The sequence below is a fragment of the Ambystoma mexicanum genome, chromosome 6p (genome assembly GCF_040938575.1).
Source record: "Ambystoma mexicanum isolate Mex_15411 chromosome 6p, UKY_AmexF1_1, whole genome shotgun sequence".
Taxonomy (NCBI): domain Eukaryota; kingdom Metazoa; phylum Chordata; class Amphibia; order Caudata; family Ambystomatidae; genus Ambystoma; species Ambystoma mexicanum.
Genome location: NC_090935.1, coordinates 1,265,398,553 through 1,265,418,807, shown reverse-complemented (window position 1 = coordinate 1,265,418,807; position 20,255 = coordinate 1,265,398,553). Strand labels below are relative to the sequence as shown.

At 50.2% G+C, this 20,255-nt stretch overlaps 1 protein-coding gene across 3 annotated transcripts in view; it reads right to left on the bottom strand.

Moving 5' to 3' along the window:
- Nucleotides 1-19,931, bottom strand: part of KDM4C (lysine demethylase 4C) — a 3,084,728-nt gene extending 3,064,797 nt beyond the window's left edge. For 2 of the 3 annotated variants that reach the window (XM_069625928.1, XM_069625929.1), the window contains exon 1: nt 19,716-19,929. The gene's annotated coding sequence lies outside the window, so the exon portion shown is untranslated. Of the gene's footprint in view, nt 1-19,715 lie in introns of all 3 variants that reach the window. The other variant, XM_069625930.1, reaches the window with a different exon arrangement.
- Nucleotides 19,932-20,255: the final 324 nt, after the last annotated feature.

Below are 20,255 nucleotides of genomic sequence, written 5' to 3'. Positions count from 1 at the left end.
ATAGCATTGGCCATTTATATAGCGTACACCATTTCAGCATTTTCTTTCATGGCACTTGTTAGATAGGAATAGCACATTCAAAAAGAAGATGGTGATGTGCTGACTGAGCCCCTCCACTACGTCACAACATACTCCCGTATTACACACGCCAAGGAAGGAAGCCATACAGTGCCCCTGACCCACTTACCATAGCTGCGGTTTCAATGCTACCAACACCACTAGCTTCTTGAAGCCTGCGCCTGAAATGAACAGGCTGCAAAACATGGCTGGTGCCATGGAAGAGAGCTCAAAATGTTCCCATGCAAAGAAAGGCAGGAATGCGTCAAGTTAGTCATAGGGATTAGCAAGACAATGGGCAGACCATGTTGTGTCTGGGTCCCTCCCTGCGCTCGTGCAGTGTCACGTGTTGTGGCACACGTGCACACACGATGTGATGTCTCTAAATAAAAGAGGCGCACGACTTCCCGTGCACCAGTTTCACATCAAACTCACTGACTCCTGTGTCCCTCTAGACTGAGAATGCACGAGGGGGTCAGGACTTACCAGGCCCCATAATAATGGCGACGAGGACTATGAAGCTCGGATGCAGCCTGGCCATGCCGAACATGCTGGGGGAAGTGAGTGTCCACCATGCGGAGGTCTAACCTTCCACATTGGACCGTGTCCGACAACCGTCAGCATGGCTGGTGAGGTACTGCAGTGCACAGGCACCCAGCTGCTGGAGTCCCCAGCATGGGTTTTATCGCACCATCTAGCAATGACAGTGGCAGTTCTGTCGGCCGCTGGCGAGGTCTCAGCAAGCCGCTGAAGCGCCCAGGCCAAGTATGTGGCTTGGAGAGGAAAGGGACGATGTTCCCTCCGAGAAGGAAGAAGTGGCCGCCAGTGCCAGAAGAACTATGCATGTGGCTCCTGTCTGCGGGAGTGAGGAGCAGCTCACACCGCCGGAGCAGCAGGGATGCAGAACCCTGCCTGCCACAGTAGAATGCAGCGTTGCACTACTGCCGCCAACAGGGGAGAAATTAAAGAATTGTAGCGGCCGCCGCAAAGCGATGACAAGCAGCGCGAGGCCGCGCTAAACAAATGGAGGGTCGATGCCGTAATGAACAGATAAACTGCCCACCTGGGGAGAGAAGAAGCGGAAGGAACGCTGCAGCCTCTGCTGCGCACAGGAGGCAGCGCACTTCCGCAGTAAATGGAGCCCCTCATGAGGGAGCGCATATGTGGCCGCCCAGAGTCCCACCTCTGCCTGTCGCACACCTTCAAGGCACATGGGCAGCTGCCACCACCAATGGACTCAAGCCGAGTGGCCCACAGGTATGGGTTTACCATCAGTGCAGTGCTCCAGATAAGATTTTGGAGGTGGGAGTATTTTACTCTCTATTTTTAAACTTTGAGAGTAAATGTGATTTTAAGGGAGTAAAAATGACTTTTCTTCTTTGCAAGAGAGTAAAATGTATGCAACATCCAGACGTGTGCAAAAACTGTATGGAAATCATTACTATGCAGCAGCTTTCTGCATTGTGACAGAATACACTTTTCATTATTTCTGGCCATTTGATAACTCCTTATATATTTAAATGTTGAAATCACAAAAACCTACCCAATTATATAGTAAAGCAAACATGAATTGTATTATATGTTTTGAAATTTGATAGCATAATTGTCTTTTGATGTTTAATGAAAATCCTAATTTCCAGGAGCTATTACTACCTAATGGTATATCAATGTTATGATACAACAGTGCAGACAGGCAAGAACTCCATGCTAAATTCTATATCTAATCTAGTGGTCAAATGGTTATTTATATAGCTCTTTTGGCAAAGTGCTGTGCATAGAACATATTTATCACAATTACCCCCAAACCAAAGTCAGTACTCCTTTATCGACCTCGAAAGGATGAAAGGCTGCGTTGGACTTGCCGGGATTCTAACCCGCAACCTACAGATCACGCACAGATTGCAGCAATGAGTGCTCAACCGGCTGAGCTATATTATTGGCTAACATCCTTCAGAGGTTGGTTAACTGAATATCGACTGAGGTATAATAATCACAGTACCTAGATGTACGACGAGCCATTCATGAAGCGCTACATAAAGTTAAATACCTATCTGGATTATCACAGGGGCAGGTTTTGCCGAGTTGTTATTTCAATCACCAATGTAACTTCATTTGTTTGTTTTTGAACAGTGCTTGCACTTCCTTGAGAGTCAGGTTTCACATGTTTTAATTGTAGTCCTGAAGATTTGAGAGGCTAGAACACCTGTGATCAGTGTAATGACAATCACCCTTGAACAAAGACTCTGCTGCCACTGACCATTTATGGTAATGTACCCCATTGACTGCAAGGTTGAATGGATGTAAACTAGACTGTGCATAGTCATCATTTTGCACACCGTTTCTATAATTAGAGTGTAAATTAAATTATAAGTGTAAAAATGATCTGCCTCTGCATGATTATGCACACAGCACCAAACTTAAAAATACAATTGTGCAATACTGGTTTGCTTTCACATGAAAACAAGCATAACTTGTTGAAAAATATGAATTCTCAATTGCAACTTAGTTTTCCATCTTATTAGTTATACAACCCTAACATTCTAGGAAAACATGCACAGTGTTTCTGAAGCTGAATGGAAAGAAACAATTCCTTTTATCACAGTGTGCAGTTTATTTTTTTGAAAGGCTTCAGAGAAATACATTCTGTTTCAGAGGTGGCTTGCAATTACATCCATGTAGATAAACATCAAAAGAAGCCGCCTGGTTTTTTGTCTAGTAACCTGACCTTTTCACTGCCCTCTATTCTAAACCTGTGTGTAAATGTACCCAGGAAATTAATAAAGCTGTCGTATTTACATTTACAAGATTTTCATGCGTAGGCCTGCATTGGTGCATCAACCTTTCTCTGGCTGCAAACTAAGTTACAGTCAACGACCAAGTGTATGTAGCCCAGAGATCCATAGTGTACTTATTGTGAAGCTGTGTTACTGCATATAAGTGGAACACTTAAAATGGACATGTGTACTGCCGGCTTAATTTGGGGTCAGTAAAATTGTACATTAGTGGTATACCATCTCTTCTGGACTAAAGGTTTTGTGTATGTTTAAGTGCCCAGTGCCTAGTGGCTGGGTGTGTGTTTTAAAATATATGTTGTTTTGTTTTATTGCCTTATGAACAATTGCCTAGTCCTAAATGTGTCCATATTGGTACGTGTTCAACCATTGCTAAAGTAAGTGTTCGATGCTATGTTGAATTTTTACACCATGTCAATTTTGTTTAATTTATACTTGCCATGAGATGATGTGTCTGGGTCCCTCCCAGTGCTTGTGCAGTGTCACGTGTTTGGCACACGTGCACACACCATGTGATGTCTCTAAATAAAAGGGGTTCCCAGCTTTCCATGCGCCAGTTTCACACCAAACTCACCGACTCCTGTGTGCCTCCAGACGGAGAACGCAGGAGCGGGTCAGGCCTTACCAGGCCCCATAACAGGGCATGGTATGGATCAATAACCAAACAGCACCTGTGTGTCCCTCCACAAATGTCATTCTCAGAATCCCTTCTTCCTATGTATACAGGAATCAGTATGTGAATGCAATAGTTAGAGCTATTCTAGTTGCCGCAAGCAGCACTTAATAGCCCAAACTAAAAATCATGTTCAGCATCAATACTGTAATCAATCTTATTATGGGGTTTATTTATGCCATTTGATCAGTGGGTTAGTGTTCGCAACATCTTCACCTGGTCGGGATGGCTGTCAGTTGTCACACTTTTGGCTGGTCTCACTCGCCATGCCTTTTACATGTCCAGAAACGTCAATGGGTTCAACTGGCAAAAACAAAATTCAGCATTTTCACCTGCCCTTTAGACACAAACGGTTGAGAGCTATGGGATGAGGAAGCTAGAGAAAGTTTCACTGTCTTAGTTCAAGTTTGTCAGTCTGACCACTAGCCACTACTGCTAGCTAAACAAAACAAATACAGAGGCAGAGAAGGGAGTCACCCTGGACTTTACGACTGTGGTTGTGAATTCAAAATAGTGGAAGACTGGATGCGGGTATCCTATGCGGGACTCCCTCATCTCAGTGTGGTGCTGCCCCTTTAAGGGCACACGCACGTGGCAGAGTAACGTTACACTCCGCCGTGTGCAAGTGGGCGTACCCGGCCGCAGCAGAGCGACCGGGGAGCCCGAACCAACAAGTGTGTGCTAGTGGCCTTTGTTGCATGCGACTGATGAACCCGTACAAAGCGGTGAAGTTCTGTTCATTTAATCAATCTATATTTCACCGTTCTAAATGCCACGGAGAGGGGAAGAGCCACGCGGTTTGGCCGCCATTTTGAAACACATGCTCGGGATGGTCGCAGCTCTCTGTTAGAGCGTATGTGCGCCATCCGGGCTGAATTCTTTCACAATTTGTCAGTGGAACAGCTGTTAATGCACACGCTGTGTGTTTGAAGTCATTTTCTTTCATTTGTAGGTCGAGTATGAGGTGAGGAGCTGGGGAGGCCTGCAATATCCTTTGTCTTGTTCCCCTGGGCCCATCCTGCTCGATTGTTTGAGCCATTGGAGTAGCTAGGTGGTCCCTTGGCAGTGATATCTGCCCACCTGCACACTGCTGGAGGAGGTGAATGCCTGGTGCCCCACATTTTTGTAATTTTTGATGTTTTGGGGGGTACAGGGTTGCAAGGACTGGCCTGCTAGTTGCATGGTGGTAGAAGGAGTCATCTGAAGATCACAGGAGCAGGAGCTCAGTTGCATGTGTCACAGTCTTTCGGTGTGTGCTATTTGTATTTGTGTTTTATTTATTTGTATAGCGCACCAGGCCCGAGGGCAACCGGGCGCATATCTTATGGCAGGTACATACATGAATGGCAAAGTACAGTTACAATCAAACAATCAATCTGTTATTAGGAGACAGCATTCATAACAAAGGCGGTAGAGTACAGGGCAGGGCAGGGTCAGATGGTGTGAGACGGCAGTGGGTCGATGCAGCGAATAGCCAGAGCTTGGCTTTGTATTTGAATAAGATAGGGGAAGGCATGGTTCTGATGGTGAGTGGCAGTTGGTTCCAGAGTGTGGCCGCAAGGACTGGGAAGCTAACACCTCTGGCTCTATGAAATTTGTATCTGGGGATTGTGAGGCATTGTGCTTGGGCAGACCCGAGAGACCGTGCGGGTATGTACTGTGAAAATCGAGAGGCTAGGGGCCTGGTTGTTTACACATTTGTGAGTGAGGGTCAGGGATTTGAGTGATATCCTTTGGGCAACTGTGAGCCAGTGTAGGCTCTTCCTGGTTTCAGTGATATGTGCAGATCTAGGGATGTTGAAGGCTTCTCTAATAGCATTGTTTTGAGTGATCTGGAGTTTGTTGAGGTTTCGTTGGTTGGTGCCTTGATAGAGTGCATTGCAGTAATCGAGTTTTGACATGACCAGGGTCCTGGCGAGGATGATGCAATTCTGAGTGGAGAGGAAGGGGTGGCAAGCTGTGATCAGCTTGCATGTGTAAACTGAGGCCGCGACAACTGCGTTAGTTTGTCTGTTTAAGGAGCGGGAGGAATCAAGGTAGATTCCTAAGGTTTTGGTGTCGTTGGCCACTTTGATGGAGTTGCAGTCGATATTGAAGGTGCTGAACGAGGAGTCTAGTTTGTTGAGTCTTTGTTGGGTCCCAGGATGAGGAGCTCCGTCTTGTCGTCATTGAGACCGAGCTCGTGTTGGGCCATCCAGGCTTGTATAATTTGGTAGATGTCATTCAGAGTTTTGGAGTCTGCAATGTAGTCACCAGTGATAAGGATGAGTATCTGGGTGTCATCGGCGTAGTTGGTATAGGTGACACCCAGATAGTCAAGCACGTCAAACAGAGGTTTGGTAAATACATTGTAGAACGTAGGAGATACGCACAACCCTTGTGGAACTCTGCAGGGGACCGGGGATGGATTGGCCAAAGAGGTGGGTGAAAATACTCTCATGTGCCCGTTATCCAGGAAGGAGCTAATCCAGTTGGTAGCTTTTTCCGAGAAATGGGCAGCTGATTTCAAATGTTGGCAGAGTATTTGGTGATTAACCTAATCGAAAGCTGCCGAAAGCTGCCGAGAGGTACAGGAGTAGTAGGAGGGTTAGTTTGCCCATGTCTTTTAAATCCTCAATTTGCATTTTGAGGTCTGATGGGGCTGTTTCTGTCCCGTGCTTGGGTCTGAAGCCACATTGTCTTGTGCTGAGAAGGTTGTTATTCTCCAAATACTTCTGTATCTGCAGGTAGGCTGCTCTATCTAAGATTTTTAGAAGGAACAGGACCGTGGTTATGGGCCTGAAATTTGTAGGTATGGATGGGTCCAATGTGGTTTTTTTTTAGCAGCGGGATGACCCATGCGTCCTTCAGATTGTTAGGGACAATTCCGGAGTGAAATGAGGAGTTGCCGAAGGCGGTAATGAAGGGAGCAAGGTCATGAGCCGATTCCTTGATGATAGATGCAGGGCAGGCATCACCTTTTGGTGGGTTTAAGGTTACCTATGATTTTTTGAACCTCTGGGATGGTAAGGGGTGTAAAGCTGAAAGGAGGCTGGGTGAAGGTAGTGGCCTTTTTAGGTGCAGGGAATTTAGTAAGGCATGGGGTAGTGAGGGAGTTTTGTTTGGCATTGATTTTGGCTTGTAGGGTAGTTATTTTGGAGAGAAGAGCGTTTTGGATATTATTGCACCAAGAGCTGTCTGGTATTGTCGATGGGGATTCTAATTCTTTGAGGATTTTGAATAACTCCTTCGTATTGGATTTAGCTTGCGAGATGCGCTGGTTATAGGTCTCTTTCTTTGCTTGTACAATCGCTTCCGTGTACTTCATTGCCTGACTGTTGTGTGTCACACTCATCTTCTGGGTGCAGGGTGGACAGCTGCAGCCCCATCTAATCTGGGTGGGGTGCCTGTGCGCTCACCATGAGTAATGATCAAGCAGCGGCTGTACCTCCGGCGCCCCAGGCACCGCTTGGGATGAGACCTCCAGGGGCACTCCAACCAATGCCTGAGTTTGACATCTCGGGTCCCCCGTCCAGTCTGGGGCATCGCTGGAAGAAGTGGATCGACAGGCTGGATATGCATTTCAGGGCCACAATTGAGACCAACAATGACAGCAAGGTGGCAACACTGCTGCAACTCTGCTGGGTCTGCAGTGCATGAGGTGTTTCAGTCTCTGAAACCTCCCAACGCCCCTTATGATGCAGCGAAGACCACTCTACAAGAATACTTTTTGCCACTTGCAAACACAGACTATGAACGCTTTGTCATGAGTTCTACTCGCCAGAAGGATGAGACTTTGAACACTTTCTACGGAAGGCTACACCGGCTGGCCTTGCTGTGTGCATGGGACAATCCAGACACACTGATCTGTAACCAACTGATCCAAGGGTGCGCGTCAAGCAAGTTACGCAGGCAGGTGCTGCGTGAACCAGGAATTGCACTGCCTTGCATCTTGGAGCTGGGTCGATGTCAGGAAGTATCGGAGGTGAGAGCGTCCAGAATGGAGGCGGGGGTGCACCCAGGGAAATCGGAAGAAGTCTGTGCAGTGGGCCGTGTCCAGGGTGGTTGAGGTGCCAGTTGTCCAGGTGCAAACCAACGTGACCGGGGCACCAGAATGGACTCATTCATGAAGTGCGGCTATGACCTCCCATAGAGTGATATGATATGATATGGCATTTGTAACGTGCCTATACACAAGTGTTTCAAGGCGCGACGGGGGAAACAGAGGGAGGACAGACAATCTTACTAGGCCAGGTGTCATTTAGATCGCGCAAGTGCATGGGAAGGGGGAAAGGGATACGTGCCGGGGAAAGTGCAGTACATGGGATAGTAGAATAAATAAGATAATAGAATGGCTGGATGGTGGCCAAGTGCAGGTAAGAGCAGCCATAAGTGCTGGCAGGGGGGACTGTGGGGATACAGAACAACAATCCCCAGTGTAGGGGTTGCCAGAGAGGCAGTGCAGGTGTCCAATTGGCGGGGCCAGGGCCCGAGATCAGAAGGGTGGCCAAGTAGCCAGTGCAATTACAGACAGGAATTCAGCAGGGGGGAGGGGGAGAGAAAGCAGAAGCAAAGAGGAAGGTTTTGAGGTGCTTCCGGAATGGGAGATGGTTCTCCTCAAGTTTCAGGGAGGCAGGAAGGCTGTTCCAGAGGGAGGCCCCTGCCAAAGAGAGAGATCTACCACCAACTTGTTTCTAGAAGAAGCGAATGGCCCTGGCGGAGCTGGAGGCGGATGAGCGAAGAGCTCGAGCAGGAAGATATTTGGGAAGAGAGTGTTGAAGGTATTGCGGCCCCAGAAAGCCTTGTGGACAATGCAGAGGGTTTTGAACTTAATCCTCGCAGCCACTGGGAGCCAGTGCAGAGATTTCAGTCCTGGAGAGATACGATCCCTGGGCTTGAGGCCAAGGACAAGTCTCGCATTCCTGTTCTAGATAAATTGCAGAGGGCGGAGCGTAGAGGCAGGCAGATTTAGATAGAGGCTGTTACAGTAGTCCAGTCTAGAGGGAACCAGGGCTCTGGAGACGGTGAGCTTCTGGGGGAAGGACAGGAAGGGAAGAATACCTCTGAGGAGGTGTAGCTGGTAGTGTGACTTCTTAGAGATGTCGGAGATGTGAGGAGAGAAGGAGAGTGTGGAGTCGAAGGTGACCCCAAGGTTTTTAGTCTTGCAGGTGGGAACAGGAAGAGGGCCAAGTGAGGCCGGCCAGAGAGCTGCAGGGAAGGAGGGAGTGGGTGTGCCAATGAGTAAAATCTCAGTCTAACTGGCATTAAGGCAGAGGTCATTGGTGGCACACCTCTCCTGGATAGCAGACAGTCCGAGATGAGGGAAGGAAAGGAGGAGGCCGAGGGTAGCCTGAAAATGAGCTGGGTGTCATCCGCATAGCACTGAAAATTGGGGCAGAGAGCGGCGATGCGGTGGGCTAGGAGTGCGAGGTATTGGTTGAACAGCCAGGGAGAGAGAGGTTAGATCCCTGGGGGACACCACAGGTAGAGAAAAAGATATCAGAGAGGAAGGACCCAAGTTGGACCTGGGAGGGTCGGTCGGAGAGGAAAGAAGTCAGCCACGCCAGAGCCTGGCCAGTGTTACCCAGGTTATTATGGAGGCGGTTGAGCAGGATGGCATGGTTGACAGTATCGAAGGCAGAAGAGAGATCAAGCAAGATGAGGACACACAGGGTGTTGGAGTCAAGGTTGGAGAGCAGGTCTTCACGGATGTTCAGGAGAGCAGTTTCCGTGCTTCTGGCAGCTCTGAAGCCAGACTGATGGTCGTGAAGACAACCAACAGATTCAGTGTGGAGATTAAGCTGGGAGATGGCCAGTTTCTCCGGGAGCTTGCCCAGGAAGGGAGTGAAGGAGATTGGGCGATAGTTACCCGGGCAGGAGGGGGTCGGCAGAGGGTTTCTTAATGAGGGTGTGCACAAGGGAGTTCTTCAGGGGGGGTGGAAAGACTCCAGTGGCGAAGGAGTGATTGCAGAAATCAGCCAGGGCAGGGGCCAGGGAGTCAATATGGTCCTTGATAGTTTTGGAGGGATAGTCTCGTTTCGATGAGACTTTAATAGATCGGACTTGTCTAGAAGCCTTGTCAGCAGAGAAAAGAGGAAAGGCAGAGAAGATGGGGGGGTGGCTGCAGAAGGGCCAGAGGAAGAGCAAGGGATGGAGGGAGGGAGGCTATCGGAGGAGAGTGAGGACAGGATGTCCTGAGTTTTTGCAATGAAGTGAGAAGCCAGTGCCGTGCAGAGGGCCTGGAAAGATACAGGAGAGGTAGAGACTGCGGCAGGATTGGCTAGTTCCTTGCAGATTTTAAACAGTTCAGCCGAGTTGTTAGATGCTGCAGAGATGCGGGCTTGGATATACGCTCTCTTCTTGGTGAGGACGGAGAGCCGGTATTGCCTTTGTAGCAGGCGACAAGCCAGTTTGTCAGAGGGTGAATATGAAGCACGCCATTTCCTCTCGCCAACCCTGCACTTGCGTTTTAGGGTGAAGAGATCCAAGTCATACCAGGAGTTACACTTGGCTTTGGGCTTCAGGTGGATTCTCATGACATGGGCAAGGATATCTAGAGTATCAGATATCGAAGAGTGGAGCAGGGAAAGGGCTGTGTCACGGTGAGAGTCAGCCAAAGGGGGAGGATGGGGTGAGAAGGTGGTGGCGAAAGCCTCAACTGACACGCGCTTCATAGGTCGGATGACCGAGAAGGTGGGTGGCAGTGGTAGAGGTGGCAGGATAGGAGAAAGTGATCACTCCAGGAGAGAGGAGTGGAGAGAGGTACAGAGAGGGGAAGGTCAGAGGAGATCAGAACATCGAGTGTGCCCTGCAGAATGAGTCGGGCCAGAGGGGAGAATGGTGAGTGAGAGAGAGTCGCAGAGGCCGTGAAATAGTTCAGAGAGGGGACAGGAGGCATCCAGGTGGATGTTGAAGTCTCCAAGAAGGAGGAATTGAGTGGTTGAGGCCAGGAGAGAGGAGGACAGGTCAGCCCACTCAGAGAGGAAGGAAGAAATCTGACCAGGTGGCCAATAGATAGCCACAGTAAGGGAATGACTTGGAGTGAGAGAGCGGGCAGACGAGGCATTCAAAAGAGGAGTAAGTCTGCGTAGGGGTAACAGAGGCAGGAATCCACTCAGGGAAGACAAGGTCAACACCCCAACAGATCTGTTGGGCCTGGGCACAGAGAGGATCTTGTAGCCATCAGGTAGGAGTGTGTCAAAGCTGGTGATAGAGCTGGCCATGAACCATGTCTCAGCGAGACCGAGGACATGAAGGTCGAGTTCTTCAAGAAGGTGGCAGATATCAGGAATGTTTGACAGCAGAGTGAGAGTGCCCAGCGCTGGGGAAATCATGTGGCTGCTGTGGGGCGTCAGACCATTATGCACGAATGTGCAGGGCTCCATTGCCAGTCGTGGTCCCCAGGGGGCCTGTCGGAGTGGGATTCTTCCGGCAACAACTCCCACCCATGTGGCCCCATTTGATCAACGCGAAGAAGGTGCGCATCTACAGGATGAGGAGGAGAAGAATGTGTTCTTCATGTGCAGTGTGAGCATCCTGCGATCCAAGACAAGGAGGCAGCGACAGCGCCTGGTGAAGGTGAACGAGTCATCCGTTCTGGTGCTGGTTGACACAGGGCCTCGGTGAACATCATGGCACGGGAGCACTATGACGCCATGGAACACCTGCCGAAGCTCGCATTTTTACATTCGGCGGGGCACAGCCCATCCCGTTGGATGGTGCATTTGTAGCCAACGTGGGACATGGTGAAGCATCCATCAGAGACTGCTTCTACGTGACAACGGTCAGCAGCAACACCATGCTGAGCTGTGCAGAGGCAAAGGCGCTTGGCATTGTCAGTTTCGCCTACTCTGTATACGTGGAGGAAGTACAGGAGCTGTTGGCAAACTACAGTTGTCTGAGGGCATTAGGTGCATGGCAGGTGACCCGGTGAGGCTCCACATCAATGAGTTTATTCAACCGATTGCATTGAAGCATCGCCGGGTCCCGTTCCATTAGCGGGACTTGGTGGACAAAGAGCTGGACAATCTTGTCAAATTGGACATCATTGAGAAGGTGGAAGGCTCAACGCCCTGGGTCTCCCCTATTGTGATCGCCTGGAAACCGAAGTAACCAGACTCAGTACAAATGTGTGTGGGCATGCAACTTCCCAACAAAGCAATTAAACAGGAATGCCATCTGACCCCGACCATAGATGACATCATTGCTGAGTTGCAAGGAGTCTGGTTCTTCTCGAAACTGAACTTGAGTGCCGGTTACCATCAAGTGGTGCTGCACCCCGAGTCGTGTTACATTACAACATTTACAACTCACTGCGGTCTCTACCGCTACAAGCGCCTCCGTTTTGGAGTGTAATCGGCTGCTGAGGTCTTCCAGAATATCATCCGCAGTGCTCTTGCTGATCTGGACGGCGTATTGAACATTAGTGATGACATCTTGGTGTTTGCACGGTCAGAGGTGAAACATCTGGGCAGGCGGGCAAAGACCTTTGCGCGGCTCCAATCTCTTGGTCTGACACCATACAGGGACAAGACTGAGTTCCTAAAAATGAAAATCGAGTTCTTCGGCTTTGTCTTCAAAGAAGGTGGCGTGTCACTGGACGCTCGGAAGGTGAAGGACACTGTGGAGGCACAACATCCGGAGAACGTGTCCGAAGTGCGAAGTTTTCCAGGAATGGTCACATATTGTGGGTGGTTCATCAAGAACCTTGCTTCCCGATCAGAGCCGTTGCAGGCTCTGAACAAGAAGGACGTCACCTGGCAGTGGGGGCTGCTGCAACAGGCCGCTTTTGAAGACGTCAAGGGGGTCTTGCCGGCAGAGGACACCACGGCCTTCTTTAATCCGTCACTTCAGTCGGAGATTGTGGTGGATGCCAGCTCACTTGGACTTGGGGCCATGCTCACTCGGATCAATGCCAACTCAGAGGTCCGGCCAGTAGCGTATGCCAGCAAGGCCCTGTCTGGGACGGAGCAGAGGTACTCTCAGATTGAGAGAGAGGCGTTGGCGGACCTGTGGGGCCGTCGTCACTTCCAGCTGTATGTCTTGGGGAGGCCAATGGCGGTAGTCACCGATCACAAGCCCCTGTTGCCCATACTGGTAGGGTTGTCTTCTAAGCCACCGGCAAGAATCGAACTGTGAATGCTGATCCTGCAGGAGTACCGGCCCGGCAACAACAACGCGGCCGACTACCTGTCTAAACACCCGAGGCAGAATACAGCTGGGACGCAGAACATCAGCACAGGAGGCGGCCGATGAACATGTCCGACTGGTGGTGGAGGCGGCTATACCCAACTCAATACCGGTCGGTGAACTGAACAGGCGGCAGCGGAGGATGAGTGTTTCATCATCCTGAAAATGGTCCTACAACAAGGCTTGTGGAGGTCTGTGGTGGACACGATGGCCCTAAGGATGCAGGAAGCAAAGGCAGTGTTGGAACAGCTGTGGCGGGTCCGGGATGATTTGGCCTTCGCCGAGGCCGGGCTGTTGCTCAGGGGTGGCCAGATTGTGGTCCCGCAAACAAAGATCTCACAGGTCATTGAGCTGGCACACCAGGGACACCAGGGCACCGCCAAGACAAAGGCCTGCCTGCGCCAGAAGGTGTGGTTCCCCGATCTGGAGAAGAGAGTCGAGGAGTTTGTGGCAACGTGTGTGTGGTTCTAGGCGGCATTCCCAGCTCAGAGGGAACCTGGCATAGAGACCATGCAGCGAGGCACCAAGTCATGGGAAGTTGTCCACAGGGAAATCGGCTCCACATGCCGGGACACCCACTTTCTCGTGATCATGTATGAGTGGTCCAGATACCCGGAGGTGGAGTCTGTGGCTTCTGAGAACGTTGCTGTTGAGATCTTTGCCACCCACGGACTGCCTCAGGTAGTGTGCTCGGATAATGGTGCGCCCTTGCAAGGGGAAAGTTTTGCCCACATGATGGAGGAATACAGGGTCCACCACCGCAAGATCATACCGTTGTGGCCCATGGCGAATGGTGAGGTGGAGCGCCTGGTGAGGACCCTGAAAAAGGTCTTCCGAAATGCTCAGGGCCAGGGTCATAGTCTGCAGAGGGCCCTCTACAGATTCCTGAGGGTACTCACTCCCGCGCCACCCCACACCCCACATTCCGCCACAGGGGTTGCGCCAGCTGAGGCAATGTTCAGGAAATGCCCAAGGGGCCTTATCCCAGAAGTGGGCGAGCGTGAGTCAGCAGTCATCAACGATGAGCAAGTGGAAAGAGAGAGAATATTAAAAAAGATTGAGCAGGAGAACATCTGAAGGGTTCTTCGCCCCCAGCAATTTGTCCCAGGTGATGAGGTGCTGGTCAGGAACCGGCATCCACAAGGAAAACTGTTGCTGACGTACTAGCCTGGTCCTCTGGACGTGGTAGCAGTGCACGGCTCAATGGTAACAGCATCGGACAGGACTGTTTCTGTAACTCGCAACGCAAGCTTCTTTAAGAGACTGGGAGAAACCAGGCGAGAGGCAGTGCAGAGAAGGGGGCGTGACTGATGTACCGGATGAGGGCGGTAGCCTGGCCCATCCGCCAAGTTATCCAGCCCGGGGGAGCCCAGGTGAGGAATGCCCGATCCGGGAGGCGGGCAGGAGGTATCCCCAGAGGGTCGGAAGGGGGAAGCCTGCCCACCTGAGTGACTATGTGACCCCTGAACTGGCGGGATCACCCCATGGACTGGAAGTTATATGCAGGACGCGGGCGGCTGTGATTAAGGGGTCTGTCATGTTGTGTGCAGTGAAAAAGGAGGAGTATGGTGCTGCCCCTTTAAGGGCACACGCACGTGGCAGAGCGACATTACACTCCGCCGCGTGCAGTATAAATAAAGGGGGCAATACCGGCCGTAGCAGAGTGACCAGGGAGCCCGATCCAACAAGTGTGTGCGAGTGGCGTTTGTTGACAGGGGTGGGGCTCATGGTACTCCGGCTACTGGAGGAACACAACAATCAGGACTGGTAAACACACTATGACTAAACTGCCTGAAGAGATGGTCACTCGGGTGCGAGGGGTCTCCAGAGGTCCACAGGTCAGGCAGGAGCCTGCACCTGCACCCCGAGGAAGGAGGCCAGCACCAGACGCCACAATGCCCCACGCGGCCCATGCCGCAATACACATCGGCCGCGAGCCGTGTCTCGCTTCCATGGCAACCAGCGACATCCATGCCCAAACCGAGTCAAGTGACTCGAACACCATTGGCAGCAGCCCCTCCTCTCCCGCTTTAAAGGGAGAGGAGAGGAGCAGCGCGCCAGGCAAAGCCGCTTCATGGCGAAGGCCTACGGAAAAGGCCTTTACCACTCTCTGCAGCTCTCCGCTGCTCGACGACGCCGGATGGAGCCCCCGGCCACAAGGTAAACTGTCCAGCTGGCTCCTGAAACACCCACTCTGCTCCACCCGCAACACATGCCTATGCACACGCACTTTACTATCCCAATGTACCTACTCCCCAAGCACAAACTTCCGTAACAAGCGCCTCGGTAGTAGGTGTTGCACTGATACCGCCAATACTACCCTCTGCTCCCCCGGCGCTGCCTACTATGATCCTAACCCTCTACTACCATTCACTCGAATGCCCATTGCTGCACACTGGCCTGGATCTGTTGCCCCCACTATACTGAAACTGTCTTTGTTGGCCATTCCACTGAACTTGCCTACTGAGCCCGCTGCTCCCACGCTATTGACCGTTGCACCCACTGTTTTGAATTTGCCTGTGGTGCCTGCTGCACCCACTGTTTTGAATTTGCCTGTGGTGACTGCTGCACCCATTGTTTTGAATTTGCCTGTGGTGCCTGCTGCACACATTGTACCTAATCTACCTGCGCTGCCTGCTGCACCCACTGTTTTGAATTTGCCTGTAGTGCCTGCTGCACCCATTGTATTGAACCTGTCTGTGCCAGATGCCCATGACAAAATCATCATGCCTATGCATGACCCCATGGCCTCCACCCTTAAATGTGCCCTAATAAACGCCCGCTCAGTTCCTGCTCATGCCCTAGACATTCATACCTTATTCTTAAAAGCAGCACTGACCTCCTTATTATCACTGAATCCTGGCTGGATGACTCATCAGGCCCTGCCCTCTCCCTGGCTATCCCAGATGAATACACCATATATAGGCAAGATCGACCCTTTCTCAGAGGCGGGGGAGTAGCCCTCATCGCCAAAGACAACCTCACCATTAGAAGGATTGAAGGTGAACTTGGCCACAACTGTGACTACCTTCCCCTCAGAATCTCTCTCTCTCCTAACCTTACCTTGACCCTTCATATTGTTTACCGACCTCCGGGTCCTATTGCCGAATTCCAGGAATCCCTCATCCATGCACTTTCAGCGAACCTAAAGAGAAAATCCAAAGTCCTTCTCACAGGTGACCTCAACCTAGGCCTCAACGATCCCAAGGACACCCCCACAATCGCTCTAAACAAAGCCCTCTCCACTCTCGGATTCGCACAAACGATTTCGAATCCTACCCACATCAAAGGACGTTCCTTAGATTGGGTTGCCCACCATAACTGCCCAGTGCTAATCATCGAAAACTCTCCTATCCCATGGACAGACCACCACCACATCCAATTTGACCTGGACACATCTAAAGGGCCCCCTAAACTTACCATCCCTCTTCCTGCAGCTCTCGCCAGAAGCTCCCGCCTACTAACTGTAGATAGGATCCCTCCCTTACTTGAGATTCCGGCTCTTCAAGCCCCCTTCTCAACAGACCCTGACACCCTTGCCAACGTTTTCAAACTGGGAATCACCAACGCAGTTGACGCCATCGCTCCTCTCACTCTAAGGAAAGCTAAGAAAGCCAAGCATCCAAATGCATGGTTCTCCCAAGAGCTTCTTGAGCTTCGGTCTAAGAAGCGAGCTGCCCTCTCAGCCTGGAGAAACAAACCTAATGACGATACTAAATCCACCTTCAAAGACTATCTCTAAGGACTACAAATCAGCCATTATCCTCGCTAAAGCGAACTCATTCAACAATAGGATTGCAAATGCTAAATCTAGCACCAAAGAAATCTTCACCATCTTTAGGGAACTTGAAACTCCATCCACCCCACCATCCACCATCTTGAAAGATGAAAAATGATGAAAAATGGTGCAATGACATCCAATCAGCCATGCTTAATAGACTAAACACCTTGCCAACCAAAATTCAGGCGCCCCGAAAAGCTCTGACCCTACTAATGGCCAACCAGAATATCAACACCAACAAAGAGACCAACACCGACTCCTGCCCGCCTTTCGACTTCAAGGACATCACCAAATCTGAAGTCATCACGCTCCTAAAAACCATCAAACCATCTAACTGTAAAAGGTGACGTTTGCCCTACACAGTTAGTCAAAGACTGTGGCCCTACCCTTGCCCCCTTCCTCACAGCCTTCATAAATGCATCCTTTCACTCTGGACATGTTCCGTCTGATCTTAAGAAAGTTTGGGTTTTTCCGCTCCTCAAAAAACCCTCACTTGACCCATCAATACCGGGGAACTACAGGCCCATCACCACTGTCCTCTTTCTACTGAAAATTATGGACAAAGAGTGGCCTAGCAGCAAGTCCAAAAATTCCTCGAAGAGCACCGCCTTCTGGTCCTTCCACAGTCTGGTTTCAGACCTCGACATGAGACTGAAACGGCTCTACTTGACCTAAAAAAAATCAAATGGACATTTGTGACGCTGGCAAACCAGCGCTCCTGCTCGATCTATCTGCGGCATTCGACCTCGTCGACCACAACAGTATGCCGCCATCGCTCTATAGCAGCTAACTTCTCCCCAAAAGCTTGCGCATGGATCACCTCCTTCCTACAGGAAAGGGCCATGAAAGTTTTCTCGGACTCAGCATGCGCCTGTCCCAGTCACATCAAATGTGGGGTGCCCCAGGGCTCCTGCATAGCGCCCACCCTTTACAACCTGTTTACCCGGCCTCTCTTCAATCTCCTCGATGCCATGGGCATATCATACACCAACTATGCGTATGACACCCAAGTGCTCATCCCACTCACAGGTGACTATGAGTTGGACAAGAACACCCTCAATTCCATCTACGCCACCATCCAAGCCTGGATGGCAGACAATTGGCTATGTCTTAACAGCGAGAAGACAGCGCTCCTACTCATCGGGTCACCAACAATTCTAGGCAACCTCGACAAGCAATACTCATCCTTTACCATCGACAACATACCGATTGCAGATTCCCAAACAGTCAAGACTCTAGGAGTCTACCTTGACTCGAACCTCACCATGGACAGGCATGTTAATGCCATTGCCTCCTCATCTGCATACTACTCCAAACTCATCTACGCAGCAAGACCCTTCATCTCTTCTCAAAACGGCCTCACTATTGCTAGGGCCATGACAGGATCCAGGCTGGACTACTGCAATGCGCTCCTTGGTGGAACCTCCGGCAAAAACATTGCTAAGCTCCAACTTGCCCAGAACAACACCCTCAGGGCCACCACAGGTTTCTCCAGGAAAGACCACATCTCAGACCTCAGAAGGCAGGTCCATTGGATACCCATTAGGCAGAGGATCACCTTTAAAATACTCTCCCTCACCCATAAATGCCTCCACGACCTTGCTCCCCCTTACCTTGCCCAGAGGATCGCACGGCCCACCTCCGCCAGGCCCGCTCGATCTGACTACACTAACCTGATTTCTACACCCAAGACCTGCAGAGTACGTACAGGTGGCTCAAGCTTCCCAGCTCTAGCAGCTTCACATTGGAACGCCCTACCCACGCACCTCAGGTGGATTGACTCTCACCTAGCCTTCCGCAAAGCCTTAAAAACCAGGCTGTTTGTCTAAACCCTCCTGCCATGATCGCTTCAGGCATACGAACGTCATATGTAACCACCCTCCGTTTTCTATCTCTGTAACTAAGTAGCTATGTTTTCTATGTTTACATAATCTTGCTTGCATACACCTTCATGTAACAGCGCCTCGATGTCTATGGGCTGTAGTGCGCTCTACAAATGTAAAAAAATAAAATACTCAGTATGTGAACTCAAATTCATGTCTTTCTCAACACCCAATGTACAAGAAGCCTCGTAGACAGCTGCACATCTAGCAAGATTGAACGAGGCCTTTATCATCTCATAAAGAACGCCGTATTCACCATATTTCTCAATTGGCAAAGACAGTTGCAGTCTGGCGCTACTTATGATGACCAACTGTAGGACCACAAGAACTAACTCGTAGACATACACAAATTAACGCTAAATATATCACGCGTAAAAAGGAGCTTACAAATGAAAAGTCGTATTCAGGACTGCCAAGAATGCATGCATTACGAAGAGAAAGTAAACATTCCAAAAACATCTTTGGCTTTAAGGGATGTTGTCAAACAGTAATACTCAGTGTGTCAGACTCCGAGAGTGACAACATTCTGTTTAGGCAATCCTTTCTTAGCCGAAACGTGAAACAAGAAAGTAAGAGGAAGAATAAGGGTGGGCGTATGGTAGTCGGCACACACTGCCATGTGGTGCAGTGTAAGGCAGGCAACTGCGACAGGATTGCGACGACAAGCAGAAGGGTACGTATGCCCGATTCTGTCAGTGTACGATGCAGTCGTCTCTTTCGATAATTTTAAGGAGCCCGAATTCTGTCAGTTATAGTACTTCGCTACTGTACTTCCCAGAGAAGACCCTTTTGACGCTCGTGACTGGAAGTATTCACCTGAACGAATTTGAAAGTTAGGCGGGTTTACATTTTGAGATCAAAGGAGCCGGCTTGTCATCGCTTTGTTGTGGAAAGTGTATCATTGTTTGATGTTTTCCGAGGTGGCAGTGAAGGTGTACTAGAGGTACGTGCTAAACTATTTCTCCGCCCTCACACTGTAGGATCACGTAATGTCGCCGCCCCTTTAACACTAGCCATACACAGGGATCCTGAAGGCAGCATCCAAACGTAATCCATGGTGCTGCCCGAGATTAGAATGTGTTTACTCCCTGCTGTGTTTTGCCGATTGGACGAGATGAAGTTTCAGGTACTGCCCGGCGACAGAGCTGCTCAGGATTGGTGAAGGTTGGGGGGGTAGTACGAGGTCCCCACAAAACATTTTCTAAATAAGGTATAGGGGGAGGGGCTGAGAGGACGAACCAGTGAACCATCCTGCATGTTGTACTCCTTCGAATCTGGTGCAGATGGCCTTCAAGCACCACTGACCCGAAGGCGACAAATTCTACTCTCTACTACCCTCCCAAATAAACCCTAAGTGGTACCTGTACTAAGGATGTAGTCTCCAGGTAGCCCCACTTCTACAGTCCGGTGGCAGCAGCTGTGCCCCGCGCCTGCGCAGAGCCTCTTCCTGTACCCGGTCCCTAGTTTGAATACTGTGTCCAGCCTGCAGGTGCTCCCCTGGCACTCGCGGGCCCCCAAGCAGGGCCCCTCCAGCGCCACCCACTGCGCACGCGTAACGCCCTCTTTGGCTCTGCCTCCCCCTGTGGAATGAGTAGAACATTGATACAGATGGTTATGGAAAGAGAAAGAGGCGCAGTAAGCAATACCACGCATGGAATACAGCCGCCATTTCGGAGAAGTATTTGTCTATCAGTAAATACTATTAGAGGGAAAAAAACTAGCAAAACAAACGAATTCAACCTTTGACAACATATAAAATAGTGTTCGGATCATGTGGTAGTTCACATGTTAACGATCTCAAAATGGACAATGATACCATCTGAAAGTAAAGAATGTATCTGCATAAACAAAACACTATGTTTTTATTATATGTAATCATTTTGATAAATCCTTCTTCATAA